Below are 27,092 nucleotides of genomic sequence, written 5' to 3'. Positions count from 1 at the left end.
AGTGATCAATGCAAAGAAGTAGAGAAAACCAATAGAATGGGAAAGACTAGAGATCTCTTCAAGAAAATTAGAGATACCAAGGGAACACTTCATGCAAAGATGGGCACAATAAAGGACAGAAGTGGTATGGATTTAACAGAAACAAAAGATATTAAGAAGAGGTGGCAAGAATACACAGAGGAACTATACAAAAAAGATCTTCAGAACCTAGATAATCACCGTGGTATGATCACTCACCTAGAGTCAGACATCCTGGAGTGAGAAGCCAAGTGAGCTTTAGGAAGCATCACTACAAACAAAGTTAGTGGAGGTAATGGAATTCCAATTGAGCTATTTCAAATCTAAAAGATAATACTGTGAAAGTGCTGCACTCAATATGCCAGCAAATTTGGAAAAATCAGTAGTGGCCATAGGACTGGAAAACATCAGTTTTCATTGCAATCCCAAAGAAAGGCAATGCCAAAGAATGCCCAAACTATTGCACAATTGCACTCATCTCACATGCTAGTAAAGTAATGCTCAAAATTCTCTAAGCCAGGCTTCAACAGTACAGAAACCATGAACTTCCAGATGTTCAAGCTGGATTTAGAAAAGGCAGAGGGACCAGAGATCAAATTGCCAATATCCATTGAATCATTGAAAAAACAAGAAAGTTCCAGAGAAACATCTACTTCTGCTTCATTGACTATGCCAAAGCCTTTGACTGTGTGGATCACAACAACCTGTAGAAAATTCTGAAAGAGATGGGAATACCAGAACACCTGACCTGCCTCCTGAGAAATCTGTATGCAGGTCAAGAAGCAATAGTTAGAACTGGACATGAAACAAAAGACTGGTTCCAAATAGGGAAAGGAGTACCTCAAGGGCTGTATATTGTCACCCTGCTTATTTAACTTATGTGCAGATTACATCATTAGAAATGCTGGGCTGGAGGAAGCACAAGCTGGAATCAAGATTGCTGGGAGAAATATCAATAACCTCAGATATACAGATGACACCACCCTTCTGGCAGAAAGTGAAGAGGAACTCCAAAGCCTCTTGATGAAAGTGAAAGAAGAGAGTGAAAAAGTTGGCTTAAAGCTCAACATTCAGAAAACTAAGATCATGGCATCTGGTCCCATCATTTCATGGCAAATAGATGGAGAAACAATGGAAATAGTGAGAGACTTTATTTTGGGGGGCTTCAAAATCACTGCAGATGGTTGACTGCAGCCATGAAATTCAAAGACACTTACTCCTTGGAAGAAAAGCTATGACCAACCTTGAAAGCATGTTAAAAAGCAGAGACATTACTTTGACAACAAAGGTACGTCTAGTCAAAGCTTTGGTTTTTCCAGGAGTCATGTATGGATGTGAGAGTTGTACTATAAACAAAGCTGAGCACTGAAGAATTGATGCTTTTGAACTGTGGTGTTGGAGAAGACTCTTGAGATTCCCTTGGACTGCAAGGCGATCCAACCAGTCCATTGTAAAGGAAATTAGTCCTGAATATTCATTGGAAGGACTGATGCTGAAGTTGAAACTCCAATACTTTGGCCACCTGATGCGAAAAACTGACTCATTGGAAAAGACCCTGATGCTGGGAAAGATTGAAGGCGGGAAGAGAAGGGGATGAAAGAAGATGAGATGGTTGGATGGCATCACCGACTCGGTGGACATGAGTTTTAGTAAGTTCTGGGTGTTGGTGATGGACAGAGAAGCCTGGCATTCTGTAGTCCATGGGATTGCAAAGAGTTGAACACGGCTGAACAACTGAACTGAACTGAACTCCAAAATCTCTTCCCTCTGCCTCTTTACTGAATTTTCTTGAACTTCATTACACAATTCAAGGGAAAAAAAAAAAAAAAAGAAAAGAGGATGCGTGGATATTGGAAATTTCCTTATAGTAAGCCTGCCCAAAAAGAATGTCTTTGGAGACTATACAGTTAACTCAGCTGAGGAAAAGGAGTGGAGACATTTCCAAAATCCACCTTAAGTTACTTCCACCTGGAACCCACATCACAGACTCATTTTGCCTGAGACCCAGCCTGTTCCAAATTCCTCTCTCACTCTTAATCAACTGCCAGACCAAGGTCTACTCAGGCCTAAGTTGTCACCCCTAACCAGCTGGATAACAGCAGTGTACTGGGGTGGGTTTTTGGTTTCTCAAAGATACTCTGTTCCAAGAAATATAATGCCTTTTTTATTAATTTTTGAACGGTAAATGTATGTACTGTTCACAAAACATGCCAAAATAGTTTTAAAATGACACTATGGAAAATCATTAGCCAAGACCTTTGCAACTTTTAAAGATAGAATTTAAGTGCAGTTTCAGGCACTCTCATAAAAACAATCTTTATCTGTTTCTGACTGTGACTGATTCTGACTCGGCTAGGAAAATCTCGGGGTGGAAATTTCCTGAACTGACAGCAGGTCATGCTAAATTAGAGGCACCACTCTTGGGAGGTGGCAGAAGTTAAAGAATGTAGCTAGGTCTATTTCTCATTAGTTATATATCCATAAAAACATTGAAGAGTAACTTTCTAATTTCCCAAGTTTTAAAAATAGTGGATCAGATTTTCCATTCAGCTTCTCATAGCAGGACAGGAGCAAAAGACACCTAAAACAAAGCTTCAACTCACTTGCAGCATGTAGAAAACTTGTCCCCCTCCTCCCCCCACCCAAAGAGAAGAAAATTGTCTTTTCCTTTTAGCTTTTTCCAAGTCCATATTATCTTTTCCATGGCACGTGATTAGGATATCAAAAACAGACATATTGTACTCTATAAATGCATCGCTAACATTTAAACCTAATTGAGATGCACACAGGATTTCTTTGGAGAGCGTGATTCATGTAAACTGAACCACAGACCATCTGTTCCTACCTTCCATCCTCCAATTTATTCAATTTATCCTTTTTTTAAAAAAGAAAAATAAACTGTTCCTTTGCTTCTAGATATCTTTTATTCACTACTTACATCAGTAAATCCCTAAAAACTAAAATTTTAATATGGCAAGATAATTCATTTAATCCATTATCTGAGAGGAGGCCAGGAATTGAAGGCAAAGGGGATTATGGGTCTTTTTAATAAGACTTCCATTTCTTTCTCAGTGTTGAAAAAGGTTGTGCTCCTTTCCTGACCTTACCCTTAACTTTGTTTTTTTCTTATATCTTCTTTTGATATTTATTTTCCCCAAATTTAATGTAGCCATGTAAATCAGCTATAATTACTACAATGCTGCATTAACAAACCACTCAAAAAAGTTAAGTGCCTTGTAGCAACCAGTGCTTATTTTTCTTCTTCAGGTCTATGGCTTTTCTGGGCTGGCTCTGCTACAGAGTTTAGATTGCTTGGGTTGGTCCCAAGTCTCAGGTTGGCTACAGGTAGCTATGAGCATGTTCGCGTACTAATGGGACCAGGAGCTACCCAAGCCAGTCTCCTCACAGGGACTCCCCGGAGGCCAAGAAGGCAGGAAGAAATATGTGATGTCTCTTCTGAAGACTGGCTCAGAATTCCAAATCTGTTGGCCAAAAACTTCACATGGTCAAGCTTAACATCAATTAAGTTGGAAAATATCCTCCACCACTGCTTGCGCACCCCCAGACATATGGCCGGAGGGGAACTTGAGAAAAATCATCAGCTCTTCCATAGTGTAGAGGCAAAGGGCTTTCCTGGTGGCTCAGATGGTAAAGAATCCACCTGCAATGTGGAAGAGCCAGGTTTGATCTTTGGGTTGGGAAGAATCCCTAGAGAAGGGAACGGATACCCACTCCAGTGCTCTTGCCTGGAGAATCCTGGGGACAGAGGAGCCTTGTGGGTTGCAAAGAGTCGGGCACGGCTGAGCGAACTTTCACTACCACAGTGACCAATGGGAAGGGATATGATTGGGTAAAATGTCACACTGTTTCTTCTTTTTAAAAAAAATTATTTTTATTTTGGGGGGGAGTCTTCGTTGCTGCACATGGACTTCCTCTAGTTGCAGCAAGCAGGGGCCACTCTCTGGTTGCTGTATGCTGACTTCTTATTGCTGTGGCTTCTCCTGCTGTGGGGCATGGACTCTAGGGCACATGGGCTCGGTAGTTGTGGTTCCTGGGCTCTAGAGTGCTGGGCTCAGGAGTTGTGGAACACTGGCTTGGTTACTCCCGGGCATGCCGGATCTTCCTGGACCAGGGATCGAACTCATGTCCCCTGCATCAGCAGGCAGATTCCCAACCACTGGACCACCAGGGAAGTCCCTGTCCCATTGCTTCTTGACTCCACCTCAGGCTGTACATTAGCCAGGTATAACTTGCCATTGGTGTTATATATTACAAAGGGTACCATTTTTTTTAACTGACATTTTATTTAAGAAAATTATTTACATACATTTTATCACCCCCACATTATAATACCAATTATAGATAAACATAGGATTTCCCAGCCAAGTCACACAGATGGGCAAACATTTATACAAACATTTGTTATTCTCTCACATTCACTCAAGTATAATTATACTTCTCAAGTCTGAGTACATCCTTGGATATTGCAATGACTTTGCTTTATTCCATTTACCTCACTGGGTTTTAGGTAAAGCGTAGAATTAGACAAATTGTCAAAAAGACAGTTTTTTAATAAAAGGAAATAAGAAAAGGAAAAATGTATAAGAAAATATGGGTGCTAGGTACATAGGATAAATGAACTCTGGGGATACCCATGGTGAGCTTATTTAGACTGAATAGACTGGAATCTGAGATCAGCATCCAGTGAGTTTTAGAGAATAGCACAATTAAATGGATCATCATCATCCTAAACCTGGAATTTTAAATGTGTAAGCAAAGCTGGCAATGATAAAATCCCACTGACTTTATGATTTTAGTTCTGTGGTTTTAGTTCCTTGGTTGTTCAGTTTGCATCAACAACACGATAAGGCTGCAAAGGAAAATAGTTTTACTCATATGTTAATTAATAGAGATATATTTCTGAAAACAAGGGAGGCAGATTTGCTCTTAATAAGCCAGTCAACATATGGGATATTGTATTAGGTTCATGTTATCATTGTCAAGTTTTAACATTAAAAAAAAACTGTTGAAAGATTGGACTGTGCACAGGAGAGGGCATGCAGAAGGGTAACATAACTAGAAACTAGCTTATATTACATGAAGAAAAGCTGAAGGAACCAGTGGCTTTATCTTACACAAGAGAAAAAAAATGGTTCAATAATGTTTTTTAATAAGTACTTAAAAAGTTGCTGTGGTCAAGATATTATCTTTGCTATTACAGACGTTAAAATTGGGGGTAAAACAGAATGGAATTGCCTTAAGTAAAGGTTTGACTTGGAGAAGGGAATGGCAACCCACTCCAATATTCTTGCCTGGAGAATCCCATGGACAGAGGAGCCTGGTGGACTACAGTCCACGGGGTTGCAGAGTCGGACATGACTGAGCGACTTCACTTTCTTTCACTTTATATAATTATCAATGTATTTAAATAGGGGAATAGATGACTATACAGTTGATAACTCTTTCCTGGAAATATTCAGCAAACGTTGATTGGTATTCATGACTATTTGCAAATTTGAAATTTCAGGATAGAATTCTGAGTTCCCATTTTCCAGAGGAATATGCTTGTATCCTGACCCACTCATTTATTCACTTATTTACTTTTTCATTCAACAAATATTCTTTGAGCATCTACAGATGTTGTGTACTGATCTTGGCACAGGAATACAGCAATAAAAAGGACAAACAAAATACTTGTCCTTATGGGCCTTATATTCCAGTAAGTGAAACAGATGACAAACTTGTAAAGAAGGAAGTAATCTCAGACTGTGATAAGTTCTCTTAAGAAAACAAGCGTCTTTAAAATTACTTGTTCAAGCATGTCCAAAAATGCAATTTTGTTTGTGCCCTTCCCCCATTTTGGCCCCATCACTTCAATCTCTTCATTTTCGTTTATTGTTCTTGTGTAGTCACTGAGTTGTGTCTGACTCTCTGTGACCCAATGAACTGTAACATGCCAGGCCCCCCCATCCTTCACTAGCTCCCAGAGTTTGCTCAGATTCATTACATTGAGTGGGTGATGCTATCTAACCGTTTCATCCTCTGCTGCCTCCTTCTCCTTTTGCCTTCAATCTTCCTAGCATCAAGGTCTTTTCCAATGAGTCGGCTCTTCCCTTCAGGTGCCTAAGTATTGGAGCTTTAGCTTCAGCATCAGTCCATCTAATGAATATTCAGGGCTGGTTTCCTTTAGGATTGAATGGTTTGATCTCCTTACAATCTAAGACTCTGCAGAGCCTTCTCCAGCACCACAATTCAAAAGCATTAATTCACTGACACTGAGCCTTCTTAATGGTCCAACTCTCACATCTGTACACGACTCCTGGAGAAACCATAGCTTTGACTATATAGGCCTTTGTTGGCAAAGTAATATCTCTACTTTTTAATATGCTGTCTTGGTTTGTCATAGATTTCCTTCCAAGAGGGATGTTTCTTCTAATTTCATGGCTGCAGTCACCATCTGCAGTGATGTTGGAGCCTAAGAAATAAAATCTATCACTCTTTCCACTTTTTCCCCATCTATTTGCCATGAAGTGATGGGATCAGATACCATGATCTTAGTTTTCTGAATGTTGAGTTTTAAGCCAGCTTTTTTACTCTTCTCTTTAACTCTCATCAAGAGGCTTTTTAGTTTCTCTTCACTTTCTGCCATTCAAGTGGTATTATCTGCATATCTGAGGTTGTTGATATTTCCCCCAGCACTCTTGATTCCAGCCTGCAATTCATCCAACCTGGCATTTCACATGATGTACTATGCATAGAAATTAAATAAGCAGTGTGACAACATAAGCCTTGTCACACTTCTTTCCCAATTTTGAACCAGTCTGTTGTTCCATGTCCAGTTCTAACTGTTGCTTCTTGACCTGCACACAGATTTCTTAGGAGACAGATAAGATGGTCTGGTATTTCCATCTCTAAGAATTTTCCATAATTTGTTGTGATCCACACAGTCAAAGGCTTTAGCATGGTCAGTGAAGCAGAAGAAGATGTTTTTCTGAAATTCCCTTGTTTCTTTATGATCTATCAAATGTTGCCAATTTTATCTCTGGTCCCTCTGCCTCTTCTAAACCCAGCTTGTACATCTGGAAGTTCTCAGTTCACATATTGCTGAAGCTTAGCCTGAAGGATTTTGAGCATAACCTTGCTAGCATGTGAAATGAGCACAATTGTACAGTAGTTTGAGCATTCTTTGGCATTGCCTTTCTTTGGGATTGTAATGAAAACTGACCTTTTCCAGTCATGTGGCCACTGCTGAATTCAAATTTGCTGACATAATGAGTGCAGCACTTTAACAGCATCATCTTTTAGGATTTTAAATAGCTCAGCTGGAATTCCATCACCTCTACTAGTTTTGTTTGTAGCAATGCTTCCTAAGGCCCACTTGACTTCACACTCTGGCTCTAGGTGAGTGATGACAAAATCGTGGTCATCTGGGTCACAAGACTATGTTCTCTTGATAGCCCCAACATTCTTGAAGTCTTTCCCATTCTTTTGTTTTCTTCTATTTCCTTGCATTGCTCACTTAAAGAAAAACTTTCTTATCTCTCCTTGCTATTCTCTGGAACTCTGCATTCAGCTGGGTATATCTTTCCTTTTCTCTTTTGCTTCTCTTCTTTTCTTAGGGATTTGTAAAGCCTCCTCAGACAACCACTTTGCCTTCTTGCATTTCCTTTTCTTTGAGATGGTCTTGAACACTGCCTCCTGTACAATGCTATGAACTTCCATCCATAGTTCTTCAGGCACTCTGCCTACCAGACCTAATCCTTTGAATCTGTTCATCATCTCTACTGTTTAATCATAAGGGATTTAATTTATATCATACCTGAATGGCCTAGTGGTTTTCCCTACTTTCTTCAATTTAAGCCTGGATTTTGCAATACGTAGTTGATGATCTGAGCCACAATCAGCTCCTGGTATTGTTTTTGCTGACTATATAGAGCTTCTCCATCTTCAGCTGCAAAGAATACAATCAATCTGATTTCAGTGTTGACCATCTGGTGATGTCTATATGTAGAGTCATCTCTTATGTTGTTGGAAGGGGATGTTTTCTATGACCAGTGAGTTCTCATGACAAAACTCTGTTAGCTTTGCCCTGATTCATTTTGTACTCAAACACCAAACTTGCCTGTTACTCCAGGTATCTCTTAACTTCCTACTTTTGCATTCAAAACCCCTATGATGAAGAGGCCATCCTTTTTTTTTTTTTTTTTTTGGTGTTAGTTCTAGAAGGTCTTGTAGGTCTTCATAGAATTATTTGACATCAGCTTCTTTGGCATTAGTGGTTGGGGCATAGACTTGGCCATTGCAATACTGTGATGTTGAGTGGTTTGTGTTGGAAACAAATTGAGATCATTTTGTTGTTTTTGAGTTTGCACCTAAGTACTGCATTTTGGACTCTTTTGTTGACTGTTTGGGCTGCTCCATTTCTTCTAAGGGATTCTTGCCCACAGTATTAAATATAACGGTCATCTGAATTAAATTCACCCATTAGCATTCATTATAATTCATTGATTCCTAAGATGTCGATGTTCACTTTTGCCATCTCCTGTTTGACCACATCCAATTTACCTTGATTCATGGACCTAACATTCCAGGTTCCTATGCAATATTGCTCTTTATAGGATCGGACTTTACTTTCACCACCAGACACATTCACAATTGAGCATCATTTCTGCTTTGGCCCAGTATCTTTATTCTTTATGGAGTTATTAGTATTTGCCCTCCACTCTTCTGTATAGTTGGAGAAGGCAATGGTACCCCATTCCAGTACTCTTGCCTGGAAAATCCTATGCATGGAGGAGCCTGGTAGGCTGCAGTCCATGGGGTCACTGAGGGTCGGACACGACTGAGCGACTTCACTTTCACTTTTCAATTTCCTGCACTGGAGAAGGAAATGGCAACCCACTCCAGTGTTCTTGCCTGGAGAATCCCAGGGACGGGGGAGCCTGGTGGGCTGCCGTCTATGGAGTCACACCGAGTCAGACACGACTGAAGTGACTTAGCAGCAGCAGCTTTTGTATAGTATACTGGACACTTTCTGATCTGAGGGCCTCATCTTCTGGTGTCATGTATTTTTGCCTTTTCATACTGCTCATGGGGTTCTCACAGCAAAAATACTGGAGTGGTTTTCCATTCCCTCCTCTAATGGACCATGTTTTGTCAGAATCCACTATGACCCATCCATCTTGGGTGGCCCTACATGGCATGGATCATAGCTTCATTGAGGTATGCAAACCACATCACCATGACCTGGTTGTGATCCACGAAGCGGATTCATTTCCATGCTCATATTGCTCATATCTAAATGTTTGATATAATATAGAAGAGAAAGGAATATAAGTATGAATTGGACAGACTTGGATTCATCCTTGGCTTGATCTTTGCTAGTTATATGCTATTAAACGATTTACTTTGCCATGTTGACCCTCACTTTTCCTCTTTATAAAATGTGGAAAACAGAGATAGTATTAGTAAAAGGATAAACTGTGGTGACAATTGAAAGAGTTACCTTTTCTGCTAGTTCTCCATTTGCATCCCCCTCCACTCCCAGCCCTGTGAACACTTCCATAGTTCCATTTCTCCCTTCCCCTGCCTAACTCTGTGGCCAGAGTTATTGATTGGCTTCCAATTAAGCTCAGCCAGTGGAAGCACTGGCAGGAGATCAGAGGGTACCAAGAGAGAGAAGTCAGGGAATTCTTCCTTCGTGTATCCACGCCTTGGCAAATATATTCAGCACTAGCTGTATCTCTCCAACTTCAAAACTTCAGCCAGGTGTTTCCTTTTTCACAATTCTAGCTCTCTCTGGCCTCAAGGAACTTATTTCATCCTTGGCTTCTAGGTCCTCCGAGTGGCCTGTTTTCCTGCTGATGTTGTATCATCACTAGCATAACTATGTGTCCTCACCCTCCCTTCAACCTGCACACACATCCATAGGTAGCCAACTGTTGAAACTGGATCATCTGGGGAAAATTCTGTTTCCTGTAGAGATTCTGCCTGATCTAGTAGTGGACCCCAGAAGTAGCCACATGAAGTAGATCCTCAGTTTGGTATTCTGGAACTGATTTGCTAATATATTTGATGATCACATGGTCTTCGTGGAGGACGATGAGAAGCTGGTAATGGCATGTCATAGCATCATAAATACTCAGTGCTGATGTGGGGTGAAGAGCCATATATCAAATGGCTCTTGCATTTGGTTTCAATGACAATAATGATAGTTACAAAGAGTATGGAATAGACTGGCTGTTTCTGCTATCCTGGGAGCTTACAAAAACAAAAAAAGATAAGTACAGGACTTAAATTTCAAGCTCAAAGAACGAGTGGGGAGCTAAATACTTCTGTGGTAACCTTAAAAGAACCCCTTCTCTCTAGTAACTATAGGGCAGACAAGCCTGAGGATTGGGCTGAAAATATGATTGTTTAGGTTGCAGAATTGCTACACTGTATAAACACACAGCTTCACCACAGCTGTTATGATAAGGTTAGAACACTGGTTAAGAAGCTGGACTCTGAGGATTTGGATAGACCCATTAGAAGGAGTGAACTTCAATTCCTCAAATGATCCTGAGATTCTTGTGTATTGAAGAAGTAGCCTGTCTCCCTTTGTATGAGAAAAATAATCTTTTCATACATAAAGACCTCTCCATCTGGGCTTTTGCCTCACAAAGGGGTATCAGTTTTTCTTAATATCTATCCCCATTCTCCTTCATTGCCTCTATATCCACAGAGCTAGATCCTAGAATTGCTCAGGTGGAAAACTGATTATCTTGTTTCAGAAGAGACAGACTATGCACACTTAGAAAATCTTTTAAAGTTATATCAGTAATATAATGATGAGCTGTGTGGGAATGGTGTCTGAGAGTGTTTTCCTAGAGCAGACAGAATTTAAGAGTGATTTATCTGTAGACATGTACTTACTTAGCATTTTGAATTTAATGTGTCAGCCAAAACAGTTTTAAGTACATTTAGTAGTTTCCTCTGCTGACTACTGAAGCCTGGATTCAATGAAATCCAACTGTTCTTGATGTCAAGGCACCACAACTTCCCTGCCTTATGTGAAGAAAGGAATCTAAAGGTTTTGAAAGTTGAGATCCTTTAGGTACATGTATTATATGTAACCTACACATCTTCCTTCCATGTCCATCAGGAGATTTCAGAGAAATTCATTTTCATCAAGGCAATAAGAAATTTAGAAACTTCATCGAGAAGAGAACGGTGTCCTTGAGAATTTCCATGGTAGCTGTCTGTGTGTGTGCGTACTCAGTCACTTAGTGGTGTCCAACTCTTTGTGACCCTTTGGATTATAGCCCTCCAAGCTCCTCTGTCCATGGGATTTTTCAGTTGTCTTTGGAAAACAAAATAAAGATGAAGAATGTGGCTATTGTAGTAGGGTCTCTCATTTCTGTGATCTCTCATTTTAATGGAAATAACACAGTCCTGGGAAAGACCATGTGGTAGTGCTTAACCCGAAGAGAAAAGGTGGTTACAATTACCATAATCAGCCACAGAGACTGAGTGGCAACCAGTGTTTTGACCTACAGAAATTGGTGGCTGTGGCTAATTGATAACAACGTTCTCCAGGATAAAGTGGATGGGCAGCCGACAAGGTGTTACTTAATCTCAGCAACTGGAAAGAGTGTATGTCTGCTAAACAGAAATTTAATTTCCATTATGAAAGCAGGGATTCATGACTTCTTATAATCTCCCACTGAATTTCCAGACCTAGGAAGTTCTTGAAAAAGGATCTGGAAAGTCAGCTTCAGGGAAGATTGTTAGATGGACCTTGGAGAATTACTGGATTATTGAGTTAAGCTGATTGCAGCTGCTATTCTGGAAGTGATATCTTTGCTGGAGAAAATTAACACAGTCCCAGCTTCCTAGGATAGCAACTATTCACTTGGCAAAAAATTTTTTTTCTGAGTTCCCAGATATGCTGTATAAAGCCTCTGGCACAGAAAGGGCAAACCCAAGGAATTTAGGGGCAAAGCAACTATTTCTCCATTTGAAAAGCATCTCTCAGGAAAGTAGCTAAAATCTCATTTTTAAATGGTGTTAAACACATTGATGTCTAGCTAGAGATCATCTATTAAATATCCCAGCCTCCCTTGTAGCTATGTACGGCTAGTTGACTACCTTCTAGAAACTGGAATGTGAGAACCCATGGTGTGTGCCATGTTTTCTGCATTTACAAATGAAGATGTTTGCCCTGCTCCCTTTCCACTCTTGTAACCATAAGTTTGTTTTCTTTGTCTGTGGGTCTGTTTCTGTTTTGTATATAGATTCATTTGCACTGTTTTTTAGATTTCACATATAAGAGGTATCATAGAGGTATCTTATAATATCTGTCTTTCTCTGACTTGCTTCACTAAACATAATATTCTATAGATCCATCCATGCTACTGCAAATGGCAATATTCCATTCTTTCTTGTGGTTGAGCAATATCAATATTTCATAGTTTATATACGTCACATCTTCTTAAGCCAATCATCTGTTGATGGGCTCTTGAGTTGTTTTCATGTTGTGATTATTGTAAACACTGTGCCAGTGAATATTGGGGTGCATGTATCTTTTCAAATTAGAGTTTTAGTTTTTTCTGGTATACACTCAGGAGTGGGAATGCAGGATCATATGGTAGCTCTATTTTTAATATTTTAAGAAATCGCCATACTGTTTTCCATAATGACTGCCCCAATTTACATTCCCAACAGAGTGCAAGTGTTTCCCCTTTTCTCCATACCCTCTCTAGCATTTGCTATTTGTACACTTTTTGGTAACAATCATTCTGACCAATACGAAGTGATACCTCATTGTGATTTTTGATTTGCATTTCTCTAATAATTAGCTGGATCATCCAAAAAGCAAGAGAGTTCCAGAAAAACACCTATTTCTACTTTATTGACTATGCCAAAGCCTTTGATTGTGTGGATCACAATAAACTGTGGAAAATTCTGAAAGAGACGGCAATATCAGACCACCTGACCTGCTTCTTGAGAAACCTATATGCAGGTCAGGAAGCAACAGTTGGAACTGGACATGGAACAAGAGACTGGTTCCAAATAGGAAAAGGAGTACGTTAAGGCTGTATATTGTCACCCTGCTTATTTAACTTACATGCAGAGTACATCATGAGAAACGCTGGGCTGGAAGAAGCACAAGCTGAAATCAAGATTGCTGGGAGAAATATCAATAACCTCAGGTATGCAGATGACACTATCCTTATGGCAGAAAGTGAAGAGGAACTAAAAACCCTCTTGATGAAAGTGAAAGAGGAGAGTGAAAAAGTTGGCTTAAAGCTCAACATTCAGAAAACTAAGATCATGGCATCTGGTCCCATCACTTCATGGCAAATAGATGGGGAAACAGTGGAAACAGTGTCAGACTTTATTTCTGGGGGCTCCAAAATCACTGCAGGTGGTGATTGCAGCCATGAAATTAAAAGACGCTACTCCTTGGAAGGAAAGTTATTAAGTCATAACCTAGTGATGGACAGGGAGGCCTGGCATGCTGCAGGTTGCAAAGAGTCAGACACGACTGAGCAACTGAACTGAACTGACTGAATAATTAGCCATGTTGAATATGCTATGCTATGCCAACCTAGATAGCATATTGAAAAGCAGAGACATTACTTTGCCAACAAATGTCCGTCTAGTCAAGGCTGTGGTTTTTCCAGTGGTCACATATGGATGTGAGAGTTGGACTGTGAAAAAAGCTGAGTGCTGAAGAGTTGATGCTTTTGAACTGTGGTGTTGGAGAAGACTCTTGAGAGTCCCTTGGACTGCAAGGAGATCCAACCAGTCCATTCTAAAGGAGATCAGTCCTGGGTGTTCATTGGAAGGACTGATGCTAAAGCTGAAACTCCAGTACTTTGGCCACCTCATGCGAAGAGTTGACTCATTGGAAAAGACTCTGATGCTGGGAGGGGTTGGGGGCAGGAGGAGAAGGGGACGACAGAGGATGAGATGGCTGGATGGCATCACTGACTCGATGGATGTGAGTCTGAGTGAACTCCGGGAGTTGGTGATGGACAGGGAGGCCTGGCGTGCTGCGATTCATGGGGTCGCAAAGAGTCGGACACAACTGAGCGACTGAACTGAACTGACTGAATAATTAGCCATGTTGAATATCTTTTCATGTGCCCACTTACCAGCTATGTCTTCTTTGGAGAAATGTCTATTTAGGTCTTCTGCTCATTTTTTAATTGGATTTTTTTCCCCAATACTTTGAGTTGTATGAGTTATTTGTATATTTTGGATATTAACTCTTTGTCAGTCAGATCATTTGCAAATACTTTTTCCCCATTCCATGGGTTATCTTTTCATTTTGTTGATGTTTTTTTTTTTTGCTGTGCAAAAGCTTTTAAGTTTGTTTAGGTCTCATTTGTTTATTTTCACTTTTTATTTCTTTTGCCTTTTGAGAAAACATTCTTCCAATTTATTTACTTTATAAAAAGTAAATTTATAATATATCTCCTGAAAACTGTTACATATTTTAGGGAAGACTTGTCATTATTATTTGCTAACTCAACCTCAAATTTTCAAATGTAAATGATGTTTTCCCAAGGTACAGTGTTAATTCATCAAAAAAGTCTAAATTTTTTCAAATCTAAGAGGAAATTTTATAAGCAGAAAATATCTAATTGATGTGGTAAATCATTCTGAATTCATTTTGATTCAGTTAATGTTAGGAATAGAAACAATTCAAAGTCCAGAAGCTTCTTGATGCTCACATTAAATACTCTGAAAGTCAAATTAGGAATTGTGGCAGCTTCTGAACTCACCGACTCCCTAAAACCTTCCCTAGTATAAACTTTTCCAGGAACACCTAATTTTATTTTTAAAGACATTGTTTCAGTCCAAAACATTCAAATAAGGGAATTATTACCATCCTAACAAAATTTCTCCGCTTGCCTCTCCTTGGTTGGCATGTTAGTCCTCCTAACACTTGAGGAAGATAAGAAGGTCACAGAATTCTCCCTCATCTTGTATTACTTAAAGGGTTACACTTAAACCTGGAGGACTTCATCTCAACAGTCTAAGCAAGGAAATAATTATGAAATATTTTAATGTGGCTACGTATCAGATATTTTCCCTTCCTTTATAGTTCACAATACTGATCTTTCTCAAGTGCTGCTTTTAAGAGCAGTGCTTACACATCTCATGAACCAATGTTTCTCTTGCTTCAGAGGGTGGTTAAGATTTTTTTTTCACACTTCTATTCTCAGCTTGTATGTGGTATATTTTCCAGGGAGCGCCCTTGGCTTTGAAGTTGCCTTTCCAATCCTATCTCCTTTTTCTTAGGGAACATTGAAAGGACCTGCTTTTCCAGTTTGACTTATTCAAATAGGAAAAATATTTCTTTTGCATTTATTTGAACTTTCTCTCTCTTTCTTTTTCAAATCACTGAATATTGGTATGAGTTTGCTTTGGTTATGGTTTTCTTGCATGTACACTATTGCATAAAACAGTGGTTTTGAAGTATGTGCTTGACCAGCAGCATCTGTATTGCTTAGGAACTTGTTGAAAGTATAGATTTTCAACCCTATCTCAGACTTACTGAATCAGGAACTTTCAGTATTGGGCCTAGTAAACTGTGTTTTAATAAGCCCTCATGCACACTTGAGAACACATGGCATAGAATAATGTAAAAAGTGGCTTAGTATTTGAAAATGTTGAAAGTAGAATGGAGCAAATATAAAATGGGGTATTATGTTGAACTGGATTCTGAGACATACATTGTATGGAGTCACCAGAAGAAAGTGCTCTAAGTTTTAATGCTATTGGCCCCTGGTGAGGAGGGGTGGCAATGGAGACCAAAGCGGTAAGGTTCTTATTTTCTTGTTTAAAGTACTGCTTTAGCAGGAAGTACTGAGCCTTGGTACTTCAGGTGTGATCTGAGGACTAGCATCTTCAGAACTACATGGAAGCTTGTTGAAAGTTCCGAGAATCTACATTTTAAGGAGACTTCCTTGTGCTTATATTTACACTGAAATGAGAGGAACTATTGACTTAGCTGGCTCAGATAGTAAAGAATCTGCCCGCAATGCAGGAGACCCTTGTTCGATCCCTGGGTTGGGAAGTTCCCCTGGAAAAGGGAATGGCAACCCACTCCAGTATTCTTGACTGGAGAATTCCATGGACAGAGAAGCCTGGCAGGCTACAGTCCATAGGGTTTCAAAGAGTCGGACACGACTGAGCTACTAACACACATTGACTTAGTTGAGTACCTGGTGGTGATATTCAAGCTCAGAACAATTAAATCCTGTGCCCACTAAGTCAAACATAGGTAATCAATTACATATACACAAATTAAAGTTCAAGTACAACTCAAATATCCATGTATTTTCTAGTTTTTGCTATTTCTATGTTCAAACAGTTAGAATAAGAAAAATGAGGTATTAAAAGTATTGGATTTAAGAAGTTAAGAGAGAGAATAAAGAGCAGAAACCATCATGGGTAAAAATGTCCAGACAGCATTATGAGTTAAAGCATTAACTGTGCAATGTGAGAAATAAAAATAAAGGGGACATTCAGATTATATCTTCATGTTATCATAACTGGTTAAATATGAAATAAAAAAGTAATGAGTTAGTTTCACTTGGACAATATAAAAACATTTTTATAAGACTAAAAACATTTTTTTCACTCTACAAAGTAACTTTTGTGTTTTGGTGTAATAATTTTATTAACAATAATATTATTTATCAAGTTTCTACTATCTGTCAGACTGAAGGTACTTTAGATATACTAATGTAATCCTTATATCAGCCCTATGAGAATATATTATATCCCAATTTTACAGCTGAAGAAACTGAGTCTCAAAGAGGTTAATTAATGTTCGTAGGTCACACTACCATTATCTGTGGAGCTAGGATTCAAATCCAATTAGGGTGGCTCCAGACCCAGCTCTCTTACTACACCATAATACCGCCTCTGTAAAGATAATTTTGAATAAGATTGTTAAGTGGTCTTTGTTAGGAAACAACAGCAAAATTTTCAAAAATGGTTAATTTGAAAAATGAGGGGAATTCCCTGGTGGTCCAGGGGTAGGACTCCATACATCCACTGCAGCCAAAAAAAAAAAAACAAAAACAAAAGAAAAATGAAGGTGCTTAATTTTCATGATCTGAAAATTTATTTTTCCTGATTTGTTTAACTTGTGAGAGAATTCAAGAAGAGAGAAAAATCCTTCCCTTGTCACCTTATTTTCCCTTTGTTACTTCCAGGCAATTAATTATTCTTTGATAAAACACATATTTGTGATTTATGCCATGCACTCTTTACTTTTACTTGTAATGTAAATGGAAATTAATTTTAAATAATAAAAATAAATTTGTTAATATTAAGTTTAAATACTATACTTTTAGATAATAAATATTTAAAATAATAAAAATAAAATTTCCAAAGATAAGAATAATCTAATTGTTCCAAGTGGAGAGACTATCACATGGTGCTTGATGAATTGCTAGACATTTAAAAATTCTCTTTACTAAGTGAAGTAAGCCAGAGAAAGACAAACATATATCACTTCTATGTGGAATCTTAAAATATGATACAAATACACTTACTTACAAAACAGAAATAGACTCATAAACATAGGAAACAAACTTATGGTTACCAAAAGGGAAAGTGGAGGAGGGATATATTAAGAGTTTAGGATTAAAATATACACACTACTATATAAAATAGATAACCAACAAGGACTCACTGTAGCACAGGGAACTATACTTAATATGTTGTAATAACCTGTAAGGGAGGAAAATGTAAAAACAGAATATATATATACGTACACATATATATTTACAGCTGAAGAAACTGAGTCTCAAAGAAGTTAATTACTGTGTGCAAGGCCACACTACCATTAGCTGTGGAGCTCGGATTCAAGTCCAATGAGGGTGGTTCCAGACCCAGCTCTCTTAAACACTACACCATAATGCTGCATATATATATAAAACTGATATCATGCTTTGAAGCCAGTTCATGAATGTCATCTTAGGAAAGTTAGTACTTTTTATGAGTCAAATAATCTAAATGTTTTCTTACATCTCATTATTTTGAGTTTTGGGATGAAGCATTGATAGCCAGCCCCCAAAAACAGTGCTATTCACACTGCTTTGGTGTGAGCCATCTTCTTGTCTCTGCCATCAGTTGTCCTCTTTTATTGAGTTTTGATCTTGGTCTCTATTCTCACAAATGCAAACCCAACCATTGACCTGATGATAAACTGTGTACAAAATTGGCACCACACCAATTTGCCATGTAACTTTGAGCAAGCAACTTAATCTCTTGCCATGTTATGTACGTTGCCACCCCGAAGAGTAAATACATTTTTAATATATTTATTTCATATCACACTGGAAGTGTTACTCTAGTCATAGGGTCTTAAAGTCAATACAACAACATAGAAAGAGGCCAGCAGGAAATTCTTTAAATTATAATGTTTTCTCCCCTAGAAAATTTATTTCTACTTACCAAAAGGAAATATTTACAATTGGCTCAACTATCTTTATTATCAACCCAAAGGTATAGAAAGTGGCTACACATAGGGCATTTAAGGTGATGGGATTCGCACATAGACTCTGCTCTCTGAGGTTAAGTAAGTACATGGGAGCCATGTATGTCCTAACTTGCTGTAGCTTTACCAACCTTCCCACAAGATTTCTTTAAGGTTCTTTGTAAAAAGGTTTCATTCTCCAAGTCTGTCATTGCCTTAGGGTGCTCCAGCATCCACTCCATTTTGCAAAATATTAATTAGCCCTTTCATTTTGGACACAGTAACTGCTGTCTACCTATTCTCACAGTCTTAAAAGTTTCAGAGTTCTTGCTTCCTGAGACTGCTGAGTCTAAGACATAAACCTGATTCCCTTTGTTTCAAACCCACATTCATAGGCCAACCTCACACTCTTCTAATACATCCACAGAGAGAGAGAGACAGAGAGAGAGAGAGTCTATAACAACTGTGATGACAAACAGCAGCATTTCTAATTACCCACTCACCCACGAGTGGGACTGTGAAGAAAGCTGAGCGCCGAAGAACTGATGCTTTTGAACTGTGGTGTTGGAGAAGACTCTTAAGAGTCCCTTGGACTGCAAAGAGATCCAACCAGTCCATTCTGAAGGAGATCAGTCCTGGGTGTTCATTGGAAGGACTGATGGTAAAGCTGAAACTCCAGTACTTTGGCCACCTCATTCGAAGAGTTGACTCACTGGAAAAGACCGTGATGCTGGGAAGGATTGGGGGCAGGAGGAGAAGGGGACGACAGAGGATGAGATGGCTGGATGGCATCACTGACTTGATGCACATGAGTTTGAGTGAACTCCTGGAGTTGGTGATGGACAGGGAGGCCTGGCGTGCTGCGATTCATGGGGTCGCAAAGAATCAGACGCGACTGAGTGACTGAACTGAACTGAACTGAACTCACCCACCTACTGGGCTTCCCAGGTGGCTCAGGGTATAGGGAGACACAGGAGACTCAGATTCATCCCTGGCTAGGGAAGATCCTCTGGAGGAGGGCATGGCAACCCACCCCAGTATTTTTGCCTGGAGAATCCCATGGACAGAGGAGCCTGGTGGGCTATGGTCCTTAGGGTCGCAAAGAGTTGGATATGACTAAAGTGACTGAGCACACACACACATACTTACAAACACCCTACTGGGGAAGCCATGTGATGAGTCGGTCTAGTACGTTGATTCTACTGAAGGGAGAAACAGTTTTTAGGTATGGTCACAAGGTGAGAGACCAGATGATGAATAGCAAGAAGATGCTTTAAAGAGGATACCAAGTCAAGCCAGAATGGTTTGTCATTATGAAAAATGGGTTCTCAAGCAGAAAGGGCAGCCTGTAAATACTAAAAGCTACAAGAAGCACGCTAGTTTCTTTTCCCTCTCTTTCTATTCTTACTCTTTCCAATCAAATCTGCACTATAATCTGAGTTAGTTATTTAAAACACAAATCTAAATAACTAGTTCACCAATTAAAACCTTCTTAATAATGTTTTCCTTTTGGCCTTGGAATAAAGTCCAAAATCATTGAAAAGCCTTAACAAGAACCTGCATGATTTGACATTCTAAATGGCCTCACCACATTCATTCCCTTGCATTCAAGCAAATTTAAATTATGTCACCACTCTGCTAAAAAAAAAAAAAAGCTATGGTGGTTTCCTGTTACCTGTAGAATTTAAAGTCCAGCTTTACTGTTTTTCAGTTCAGTTCAGTCGCTATTTTAACCTTAACTCAATTTTTCCCACATTATTTCCTTTTATATACTTTTCCTTGGTAATCCTCACTGCCCTTGCCTACTTTGTCTCTTTTTTCCTCACATTCTTTCATCCCTCAAACTCTGCAAGTCTAAATTCTTTCTAGTAGACCTTAAATCCCACCTTATTCTTGTGTCTTCCTCCTGTCAAGAAATAATCTCTTCTCTGTCTGCATTGTTGTAATATTTACTTTAATATTTACCTCTTTGGATTGTAGATAGCTGTGTTCCAGTCTCATCTTCCCTTCTTGCCTGAGCATTCCTTGCCTGAACATGTAAACAAGGAGCAACGTTTGATTCGTCAGATGTTTCAAAACATCCAGCAGTGTCAGGAACCTTAGTTGGTTCTCACTCAATAAATATTTGTGCAGTGCATGACTGTCTTCAACAATCAGAAGTCAATCTTGCTGAGAATCTACACAAACCAAACTACTACTGACTTCTTTTGTTTGCTGTTGCCTGAGTAGAGAGTGCCAAACAGTCCTAGAATAAACGAATTAAGTTCCAAAAGATGAAAAAGCACAAAGCAAAGAGAATAAGAGGGAGATGATCACACCATGTGCTGATTGTTTTACCCAGAAGGCTTCTAGGCCTTTAATTAAACAGTTTAACCATGGGAGGCAAAAGATGGAATGTGTTCCTAATTAATGCTTTAAACTCATTATGCTCCCAGGCCAGGAAATAGAATAACTGCATAAGAATTTGAAGATTATTTCTGCAGAGATCATGGTAGGTTTCTTTGATAAATCTCAGTCACTGAGCTTCAAAGAAGTCTGTACTATTAGCTTAGCTGATATCATGAACCAAAATAATTCAGGATTTGAAGATGTAAGCTTGATTTATAAATATTTAGATGAAAAACACCACCACACTCATGTCTCTTTTTTTTCCTTTCTGTCTTACAATTTCATAAAATTAGTGCGTGGTGTTGCTGCTGCATTATTCAGTGATTAGATTCTAAAGATTCTTATACGGAAAGAATTGTATATGTCAAAGTTAACTTTGAAAATCCTTTAAATTGTATATGAGGTAGAGTAAACATGTTTTGGGTATCATTCCATCTCTCAAGAAGTTCCCTACAGTAAATCATTTTCCCTAGAGTGGGGATAGGTTACTGTTTCTTTGTGCATCAGAGGAAGTAATTTGTTTACAGCTAGTGGCCTTGTTTTATGAAAGCCACTTTTCCCCCTCCTTAACTTACAAAGTTGAATTTACAAATTTAAATGTACCCCAAATGGAATATGATTGCATGTCTCCAACTTAATCCAAATTTATTTGCTCTTAGGGATTTTAGTACATGTCCATAAAAATACAGTTGAATTCTATAATTACAACTGGAAGCAATCTAAGGATTAATCCAAATCATTTTCCCCAGTTAAATTATTAATTCTGTAATTTTAAAAATGATTTTAAATTAAAAAATTATTTAAAGGAAAGTCTTTAATTTTCTGATTATTCTCCAATTAAGTTACTCAAATAAATTAGAGTGCTTTTGTCCTTTTTGTCCATTCTCCTTATCTCACTCTTGAAAAATTTGTATGGGTGGAGTGTTTGAGCTTCGGCCACACATTCTACAAATCTTATTTTCTTGATGTTATTCTACACCACTCAGAAGATTTTGATGCAGCAGAAAATATTAGGCAATCAGATTAGCCAGTTATATCTCTTATCTTGGATCTTTACAAGGCTAGTTAGTAAACCACTTCTGATTCAGTGCTGAGATTTCTTCTGTTTAATAGATAATAAAAGGTACACTGATAAATATTTTATATTTTTATGGACTTACTCATCATATTTCATATGGAAATTTTGTTCCCTATACCATACGTAATATATTTAGAGAAGCTGCAATTCAATAAACAGTATTTTGAGTAGATATATGTGAAAGACACTAGTTTGAGTTCTGCAGGAAACACAAAGATAATCAATTCATTATTTCTGAGCTCAAGTTTTTGCAATCTTTATAATGTTTAGAAGAGCTGTGATAACCATGTGTCAGAATAACTCTTAATGGTTCTCACTTTCTGGTATTTCCCACCTTTGTCTAGTCCCTTCTCACAAGAATCAAGGCTGGCCAGTAGAACCCTATGGAAATAATGAAATGTGGCTTTCTCAGTTATTTCAAAAATCACCTCAGCTTCTGTCTTTGTCTGTTGGATCATTCACTCTGGGGTTAGCCAGCTCCCTGACAAGAACTGTGAAAGAACTGAGATTTTATCCGACTTGCAAACTAACAACTTGACCAGCCAGTTTCATGGATGGCAGTACCAACAGAAGACATGAGACACTGGGTCATACTCAAAGGACAGTTTATTATTGAAAACAGTGGAAGTAATCGAAGTATCTGCATTGTGCCAGTTCCTTGAGCCCCACTTCCATAGGTCATTGCAAGGTGGGCCAAAGTGTTAGCTATCCATGCAATGGGTTGCTTTAAAGGAGATAAATCCCAAGTTTAGGGAAACTGCTTTTTTAATAATGGACAATAAACCTCTCTGATCTTTACCTTAAGGAGACGTTACCTTTATTATATGGGAGAAGAAAAATAATCTGCCCTGTGCTCTAGAGGAAGATTATCAATCTGCCAAGGCTGTTTACTATGCAAATACCTTGGGAAGATAGTTCTAAACATGGAAAGTCATTTCTTCTGCTCACAAGATGTGAGACACCCATATAAAATTGTCCCCCAATATGGCCTCTATATAGCCTCTCACTATGTCTCTCTATATGAGACTCTCACACCACCCTAGCAAGAGACACATGTGGTTTTGATCTGAAGTCTCTTCCAAAAATAAAAACAGTATATGTATAACTGAATCATTTTGCTGCACACTTGAAATGAACACAACATTGTAAATCAACTATTATCCCAATATAAAATAAAAATTAAATTAAAAAAACATAATGTAAGAAAAAATAAAGTAGCCAATAAAAAAAATAGAGTCAAACTTAAAAAACCATGATGAGAAATAATACTTTCAGTGTTAGTGTCTTCAAGGGTTAAATTACCCTGTTCTGTAGTACTGGAAGTCAACTATTATGAACCAAAGTAACATGAGGGAAGTTTCCAGGAACACAAGTGTTGAGGCATAGCTGCATTTTCACTGGCATACAAGAGAAATATGATGTTTCCATATAGAATACAATTCTTACAGGAACAGTGTTAAAACTTATTTTCATGGGCAAGTGCTTTTCCATCTTTGATAATTATTCTTTCTTTGCAAAATTTTAAACAACTGCAAAGCACTTGGTCAAAAAGATTCAATAAGCTTTCAAGATGCCAGCTTTAATTTGGCAGTGATACTAAGCTGGTTTGTGAAAACTGAATGCATTGGACTGATTCAAATGATGAATAATTTGGAGGGCCATGCAAAACAGTTTCTGAACCCTTTCTTAATCACCTACTGCTACAGTAAACAATTATGAACCTTTCAAAGTCTGCTGAATATGCTCTGCTTTAAATCTTGTAACTTTATTTTAAACAAATGAAATCAAACCATCATAGAATGAATCTATTTTAGAACATAAAAGTTACCTTTGGAATATTTAATTTTTCTTTTTTAAATTTGTGATCCAAATACTTAAAAATGTGTTCACTTAGTTTTATGCACACGCACACACACACAATGACTAAATTGAAAAACAGGTCACTGAAAAATATATAACAGCAGTTCTCTTTTTTTATTTTGCTTTTGCAGGAACATTGTCTTCAGAAAGATATTGCCACCTTCTAACAGAAATTTCGCCAATGCAGGAGACCTAAGAGATGCAAGTTCGATCCCTGGGACAGGAAGATACCCCAGAGGAGGGCTTGGTAACCCACTCAAGTCTTCTTGCCTGGAAAATCCCATGGACAGAGGAGCCTGGTGGACTACAGTCCACAGAGCCACAAAGAGTCGGACATGAATGAAGCGACTTAGCATGCACACACAGCAGAAATTCATCAAAATGATAAAATCATTGGGGAAAATATTTGTTTCTTAGGAACTGAGCTTCGGGTTCTGTTCAAAAGACAGTAAAATATTCCTTTCACTCTACTCTATTTAGAGTGAGCAGTTGTATGATTTTGAGCTCAGGAGAGACACTGCCAGTATTTCCAAAGGATAGTTAGTGTGCCATCCATTCTCATATCCTCAGCTCCAACCCAGGTACTTCTCTCTTAATGCCAGAGGCCAGAGACATTGGTATGAAATGAAGACAAGTATATCACCCCAGAAACTACATAAAATGCTGTAAATGTAATGAACATAGGGCTAGGAGTTGGGAGTCTTGATCAAGCTTTGCTCATAACTTGCTGGGTAGTCATTTGCTATAATTAAGCATCTTCATTCATTAAGTAACATAGTTATGCTGAGTGACCTAAGTTCCCATACAACTCAGCCAGTCTCTGATTCTAAAATTCTTGCCTTTCAGATGGCTCTAACCTGATATCAGATTATGAAGTCTGGCCTTACTGAGCAGTATCATTTATAGGGGACTTATTCCCCTCATGATATATTTTCCTTGAAGTTAACGTCCAATTATTTTGAAAGTTTAACACTGTTTGAAATGCACCATTAGTCATTATAATTTAGTGATATGGAGAGTAATGAAAACCCCATGACTTTGGTATCGTTGAAAAGGTCTTGCTTGTGAGTTATTTTACATATCCCACGAGTTGTTTGACATCCTTGTCACCAAAATATAAGCTTGTGCGACTTTGCCTGAAGCTCTTCTTCAGGAAAGTTGATCTCTGTCACTGAACATATGTTCTTTCCCTCGATACCTGCTTTGATTTATTGATTCCACCACAAGTCATGATGGAGTTGCCATGGCAAATGGTGTCTGTTCTGTATTCAGAGGATAATTTCTTCAAATGAAATAAGTTGTGTCGGATGGTTTTATGCTTCCAAGAAAGAGAGCAAGGAACAAGACAGCCATGAGTCTCGCTTCCAGCTTTCTACTGGGACTGAACACGTTTGGTCAGTGGATAACCTCACAGCACAAGAGATCAATAAACAGTTCTAAGTTCCCTAGAATAAAATGGGGTCTGGATTTCAAATAGCTTAAGTCCATGCAGCATATTGGGGGTGGGGGTACTATTGTGAATGAAAAAAAGTGTTTTGATATTGAAAAAAGGTTTATGTGTTTTCTTAAAAAGACATGTTTTCATTTGAAAATACCAGATTAGCAATCTTCTCCCAAGACCAGAACTCTACAGATACTTTTATTGGTTTTCTGGCTTTTTAACTAATTTTTTAAAATGTTTCCCCCAAAGAAAACAAAAGTTAGGAAGCTTTTTGAAGTGGAATATTTGAACAGTTGTTCACCCATACTACTTTTATGGTCCTCTCCTTTTTTATTCTTAACTTACAGAAAAAAAAACTTACTTAAAAAAAATTTTAAAAACTCTCCCAAGTAAGCAAGATTGACTCAGAAACCTAAGACATCTGAACAGGAGCCAGATGTGTAGGTAAAATTCATCTTAAACCATTTGATTCACACGTGTCCTTTCTCTGACAAGACAAGACAAGGCAAACAGCATCCAACAGCATTCCTCCGTTTTTCCTTTTGTTGTTTGCCAGTTAATTTTTATTCACGGGAAATGCCAACTTTCCACATGCTATTCAGTGTGGTGTATTTGTTTGAAAAGAAGCAAAGCAAAAGAACTAAAGATGCTTAGGACTTAACTCATTCCTCCCTTCTTTGCCCTCCTCCTCCCCAACAAGCCCTCTTTCTTCCCAACTTAGTGAGAAACAAAAGCAAACTCATTCAGCTTCAGAACTTGAATCCCTGCCAGGTGAAATATTTGAGTGAGGCTTATCCTGTACCGGGTCACACTGTATAGGTGGGCCTCCTTAAGTGGTTTTTGTTGGCTACTCTGTTTATTATGACTTTGGAGTCACACCCTTGGTGCCAAAGTACAGCTCTGCAAAGTGTGTGTGTGGGTGGGGAATGTGCGTGCTTTGTTTCAGAATGTAGAGCTAAAGAAAATCTGTAGTTTTAGGAATTTGGGAAATGTATTATTGCAGAATACATTTAATCCAAAATGAACCCTTACTCACATTTGGTCTTTACCTTGTATACCTGAGAGTCAGTAGCTTTTGCACTCCCTTCATTTTTTCCTAACAGATAAGCTGGGGGTGGGGGCAGCGTGCAGGGGAGCTTGACCCCTTGACTCAGTACAGGTTACAAAGTCAAGATAACAAGCAAGAGTACAAAACAAAACTTTCGTCTTGAATTCTTTTGCCTGTACCACCAGACAAGTTTCTGCCTGGGGAAACACGGCAAGGTAATGTGAATACTGCGATCCGAAAATTCTTACAGGAGGTACAACATCTCTCTAAAGTGACTTAATCTACCAGGAAGGGTTCCTTTACCCAGTCTTGGCACAGAGTAGGAACAGTGATCAGAACACATTAAACCAATACAATTCAGCACATTTGCTAATGAAAAGAGCCTAAATAAAACTGTGGAATCCAAACCATTTTGTAGGTTTTAGATGATTTTAGCACATGAAATCCAAATATATTGGGATGTAAACATGCTCATTAGATTTCTAGCAGTTATGTTAATAGGGAAGACCAATGCCTTGTTATTGAGATCATATACTCTGCAGCATTTTAGAACTGGAATATGTGACTTCAGGATTACCTGGTTCAACTCCTTCATTTTACTGATGAAGAAACTGAGGCACAACCGGCTTAAAAGTGATTTACTGAATATCAGTCACATGGCTAGCTAATAATAAGAGTGTGTTTTTGTGGTTCTCCTGACAGTCAACTCAACTCGTCAAATTTTTGGGTCTCCCTTTTAGATGAAAATAACTTTTCTTAACAATGTAAGAAA

This window comes from Bubalus bubalis, chromosome 10 (assembly GCF_019923935.1).
Source record: "Bubalus bubalis isolate 160015118507 breed Murrah chromosome 10, NDDB_SH_1, whole genome shotgun sequence".
In the NCBI taxonomy this organism is placed as follows: domain Eukaryota; kingdom Metazoa; phylum Chordata; class Mammalia; order Artiodactyla; family Bovidae; genus Bubalus; species Bubalus bubalis.
This window is presented reverse-complemented; position numbering follows the sequence as displayed.